The following is a 6,232-nucleotide window of genomic DNA, read 5'->3' as shown; positions in this document are numbered from 1 at the left end:
TTCTACTCTCGTAAATGGCAATCGGGTAGGGGAGGAGTTATTTTAATGGGGATTTGCATTTTCCACTCTGGTTTTCCCGAGTTCTTCACTGATTTGATTAGAAAATGTTAATTTTTTAAAAAAAAATCAGAGGGGCTGTAAACCATCAGCCCCCCTCTGCGTATGCCAGTGTTGTTACTGAATAAGGGGTAGGGCGGAGGGTGTGATTGCCATCCAAGACATCCAAAACCAACAAATCGTCAGTGAACTCGAGTAAATATGGATCTATGATCTAAAAATCAGCACAAAAAGCTCATTGATTGATTTAGTATATTGTACTTCGCTTTTCTGCCACTTTTCGCTAATTGTGAAGATTAGGATGAGTGCTGATATGATGAAATTGATGCAGGAGCACTCACAAAGAACACTCTTCCCTAGGGCTGGATTCGAACTCAGGCGTCTGAGCGCGCTGTGCTACCCACTCTGCCACGGAAATTGGCTGAAGAAAAAGTTTATAACTTACACTAAATCGTCAATTATAATAACAATAACGCTCCCTCATAAAGTCTAAAATTAAATTATAACCCCCCAATTCGGAGACGATGTTTAAAACCACAGCCCGCTACGATGGCTATGGTAAAACTAACAAAAGAAGACAATTTACCCTCTAGAGTGCAGAACTCTTCCTTACCTTGCAGAATATATTTTCGGAATCAGGGCAAGGACCCCCTACACAGTGTCAGAGTGAGTTCTAGTGAGAAGGCCCTAACGTAGAAGAGCACGTGGCTGTGTGAGGATTGGGGGTTGGCCTTCCCGATGGCGCAGTGGTTGCGTCGTTGCCTTGTAATCAAGGGGTCCCGGGTTCGATACCCGGTGGAGGCATATAGTGGTTCGGATTCCACTTTAAATTGTAGGTCCAGTCCCGATTAGCCTTACTGTGCATAAAGTGGACTTAAAACACTAAATCAATCAATCATTGTACCGGGGGTTAAGTGACTTTTTGAGCCACCCTGTATATATATATATGTGTGTGTGTGTGTGTGTGTGTGTGTGTGTATATATATATATATATATATATATATATATATATATATATATATAATGTAATAATAATAACCGGGCTCACAGTGGTAGCGTTGTCGCCTTTTAATCAAGAGGTCCCGGGTTCGATACCTGGTGGAGGCACGTACATAGTGGTTCGGATCCCACTATAAACTGTAGGTCGAGTTCCAATTAGCCTTACTGTGCATTAAGTTGACTTAAAACACCAAATCAATCAATCAATCAATAATAATAACCCGTTGCTCGACAGTCCTTGAAGGGCCTTGGCCTATCTCCCGACTGCCAGTCTCCTTTCCGCAATCCTACCTAGAGGTGTGAAGATCTTCAACCAGTAATGGGGTGACGTGGGGTCAGCACGTCGAACCCCCAGCCGTTATAGGAGATTTCCGAGACCGGCTTACGCTATTCACTCGTAGTTCCCCAGTTTCTTCACGATGGTGGGTTACAACCGGTCCAATACACAGGCTGAGAACCCAGACACTGAACCCAGGCGGACTCGAACCCATGACGTCCTACCATAGCCGGCCCCTGTGGCGGAGTGGTTAGCACATCGCGCTACGACGCTAGGGGTATTGGGTTCGAATCCTGGCCCGGGCATAGATGTTTGTGAGTGTCTATTCATCAATTTCATCATGTCATCCCTCATCCCCATTTTCGCAAATTAGCCAAAAGTGGCACAAAAAGCGAAGTAAGATAAAACAAATCAAACCATGCCGTCCTGCAGTCGGAGCCCAAAGCACAGCGGCTTAGACCGCACGGACACGGTGTGTGTGTATTAAATTAAATTAAAATACACATTTATAATGTTATTAAATATAAAATAAATTACTACTACATTTTTAAAGATACATAGAAAGAAATTAATTTGTTACTTTTATATATATCCGTTTTCGGCCTGTGTATAGAACCGGTGGCAACCCACCATCGTGAGGAATTTGGGGAGTAAAGTGCATTTGAAATCAAAACTAATTGTTTGTCTTTTGTTGTTATGAAGAAACTCCCCCACGAATATTTGTGGTGGGGGACTTTTTAGGCCAATCTTGTCGGTGGGGGTAATCCCCCCCTGACCCACCCATGATTTGGCATCCTGCTTCAGCTAAATTCCCGTCAGCTGCACGCCCCTTTCCATTCTTCTGCCATTTCCATGCTTCCGAATTTATTTATCTTTATTGCTTCACATTGACAATCGTCTCTTCCCTCCCCGCTTTGCACTTTCGCAATGTCCACTGAGCATCAGTCATCAGGCGCCAGATGAAAATTGCAAATAGCTGCTGCTGATACGGAAGTTGACGTCCAAATTGATTCCTTTTGAAATGAGAGCGTCATGCGTTGAAACGACGATGTGGAGGGAGGAGGAGGACAAAGGTGATTTGCTGGAAATGGTTGAATTGTGAATTGCTAGCCAAAGTTTCGGGATGCGTATGCGTATGCGCATGTGCGCGCGCGGAGACACAAGGGATGCTAGGCATAGGTACACGTACAGTAACGTCCCCTTCTGGATTGTAATGATGCTATTGAGAGTCAGTTGTATTGTTAGAGCCAGAAGTTTATGTGAGCATGGGCGTCACCAGAAATGTTTGTAAGGGAGGTCAAGCCCTTGATATAAACTTAATTATTATTTTTATTAAAATTAATATTAAATATAATTTATAAAATAACAACAACTCTAAGAATCTACAGGATTCTTGTTGGGAAACCTGATGGTAAGAGACCTGTAGGAAGGCCAAGACGCAGATGGAGGGACAACGTTGAGATGGACCTAAGGGAAATCGGTAGGGATGGAAAAGAGTATATAGAACTTGCTCAAGATAGGGAAAGATGGAAGGCCTGTGTTGCTGCAGCCATGAACCTTCAGGTTTAAGAAGGCTAGGGAGTTAGTTTAGTTAGTTAGTTAACAACTCTAAATACATCTGGTGCCAGACTGTTATTAATGTAATATAAATAATGCAAGACAAATGTGCTATGTATTAATTCAACTGGTGGATCGAGTAGAAAAGTCTGCCCAAGGATATAATAATAATAATAATAATAATTAATAATAATAATGATGATAATATGGAGTGAAATTGATTTTTACTGGTTTATAATAGTTATCGTTTATAACAACAACAATAATAATAATAATAATAATAATAATTTATACTATTCAAATTTTAACAATGGTCTGATTTCTACCCCTACAAAAATTGGTCAGGACGCCCATGTTACTATTATGTTTGCAGTTTGATGTGTACAATAACGTATACATGTATACTCTGTCCCAGTTATCTCTGGAGTAGGCGAACGAAAACAAGTCTCTGCGCAAGTAGTGATGCGAGACAACTCCACCAATGAACACGCGAGAGGAACGGAATTGTGTGGAGGGGAAAGCGACTGCAGTTACCAGCCTTCCCAGCAGCGTATCGTAACGCAACTCCCATGCTGCGTTTGGGATCGAACCAAGAACCTCTAGATTTAATTGGGTGATGTAGCTATTCCTCATTCATCTCTCAGATGGTTATCACTCGCTTGGCCTAAATGTGATAAATGCAAGAGGTTACCTTTTAAAGGAATGGCGATAGAAATTAGCTTAGATTAGATATGGGTTTTATACTCTCCATGACTGAACCGATATGGATTGGTTAAGGAAAGGATATTACTTGCCTTACAAATATATGGAGATTGTTCCTAGCTTGTCCTCTCAACTATCACTTGTCTCTTGTCACACACCATCGTCCAATAGTCGTTCCCCACTTTGCTTCTCTCTCACAATCCGTAGTCCTTACTCTCTATCGTATTCTCGCCAACTGATCACACCTCCTGACAATTCCAACACTCATGCCACATACGCCTTCCAAGTCAATCACCCGACCTTTGCCTGATTACTTATTCAGCATTCCTTTCTCTGATACCTGCTGTGCTAAGACTTTATACTTCTTGCCCAATACCTTGGGTACGATACGCTCCCCTACCCCCTAAAGAAAATCTTTTGATTTTCACTTAATATGAAAGATTTAAAGTTGCATTCCATATCGATCCTTTCTATGGAGAGATTTTTTTTTATTATAAAATATAGTCCCAAAATTATTGGATTAACATACCATAACCAAAAATATGTAATTTGATTAATATAGTTCTTTAAAAAGAAAAAAAAAGGAATGGAGAAAAATAACCAATACACAAACAAAATAAATAAACAAAACTTGTCAGCATATGAAAGGTAAACACTGACATGTGAGTTTGTTATGCTAACTCGTCAATCTGCTCGTGCGCGTATTCATTGAGAGTCTTACGCTCCACACCTAAGTTCCAATACTACATGATGACGTAACGTAGGCCGTGCATAAGCATGCAACACTCTGACACCACGTGAGAAAATTATAAAAGCATTGTTCCACAAGAATGGATCTTGTCAAAATTGATGTCTCAATGAGACACTAGCGAAGTAGTATGTAATTGATCCTGTAAACACTGACACTGCACAACACTGTTGTGTATTTGGAAGTTAATATTTACAAAATCGGCAAAGTTTGTGATACTCATCCCAGTTACACTTGCACACATATGTCATTATCGATGTAAATTTCACCGTCTCTTATTTTATTGTATCATTTAAAGATCGCTGTCGTTTTTATTTATAATATATGTCAACTATCACAATAAATATTTAGTTAGAAAATTTGAAGTTAATCAAAATATATACACTGTATCAATAACTGTCCTTGAATAATAATATATGTACATGAATTTATGTATTTGAAAATAAGAATATAATAGTGTTCGATAGATAAAATCACAGCACTAACATTTGTCCATAAAATAATCCTTGAGTTATCCTGATTCTCACAAAAAGTTCAAGTAAAATACCATAATTTTACTCTTGTTATCATCACTTAATAGTCTCTGCGTATAGCAATGAAGTTTCTTCTTGAACCAAACCACGTATATATGTATATATTAGTTCCTTGTGGCCGTGAAAAATGTTTCTCACTTTGATGCATTAACTTTGCAGCTACAAATACTGGTTGCAAAACATGCTGTAATAAATGGGAAACTTTGATTGACACGTCAAAAGCTTTCTTATTCTCATTTTTAATTTGGTTTCTAGGAGGTGTGCCAAATCTATGCAATGTAAGTTTATTTTCCTCAAAATCTAACTTAGCCTTTTGTCCCTTCAAGAAATCATTTCCTAATATAGTAATTTGATTAAAATCCTTAACAATTCTAAATGGATGAACAAATGTTTGGTTATGTATAGAAAATGGTAGTAACACAATTTCCTTAACCGTCAGTTGACTATTAGTGACCCCTCTAATCGCAGTATTTATATTAAATCGCTTGGCATTGACTGGTATGTTCTTATCTCCAGTTACCGAAATTTGACTTCCACTATCCAGGATGAACTGTCGAATTTCCCCATCTACTTTCACATTGATGTAAATCAGATCTTCAGAAGGAAAAGTAGAGACCGTTAGAGTTTTCCCCGAAGACCCTGTACCTAGGTCCCCGTCATATGCAGGTCTTACTCGTTTAAAATTGCTTCTGTTCTTACTAAAAGTAGAGAGATACCTGATTGGTATGGTTATTTGGATCTTCGCGCCCCTGTTGTTGCTCCAAAAATGTTCGCGGAGATAAAGATGAAAAATGCGAACGCTGAAATCGAGGGTTACCGCCATTACGCCATCGCCCCTTATGCGAACGTTGCGACTGTGTGTTGAGACTATTATTGTGGTTGTTATGCCAAGTATTTCTATTCTGAGTTCTATGATTACTATTATGATAATAGGTTCCCCTATTGTTTCTATCTCTATGTCCATATTCTCTAACTGGATATGAGAATGATGACTCAGTGAATGAATGTTTTTTCCGATGTTCTGCAAGTGCATTTACTTTAGCCTCAAGATTCTGAAATTGCAAAACTAAATCTGACTCATGAGACTGGAGTCCCGCGTTCGACTGTAATTGATCAAGGTCTTGTTGTAGTGCATTTAATCGTTCCTCGATCTCCCGATTAGCCTGAGAATAACTTATGTCAACATGACCATTGACCGTGCGCTGCAACGTGATAGCTTGCTGAGTCGGCATGTAGGCTCGACTCGATTCAGAACACGACAGAGCTTTCATTGTCTCACATTCAGTTTCTAGAATTTGCCGTTTTTGCACGAGATATTTGAATTGTTCAACATGTTTCAGGTCTCGTAACATTTCATGC

The sequence above is a fragment of the Lepisma saccharinum genome, chromosome 17, assembly GCF_977018435.1.
Source record: "Lepisma saccharinum chromosome 17, izLepSacc3.1, whole genome shotgun sequence".
In the NCBI taxonomy this organism is placed as follows: Eukaryota; Metazoa; Arthropoda; class Insecta; order Zygentoma; family Lepismatidae; genus Lepisma; species Lepisma saccharinum.
The sequence above is the reverse complement of the archived record's forward strand: the minus strand, read 5'-3'. Positions refer to the sequence as shown.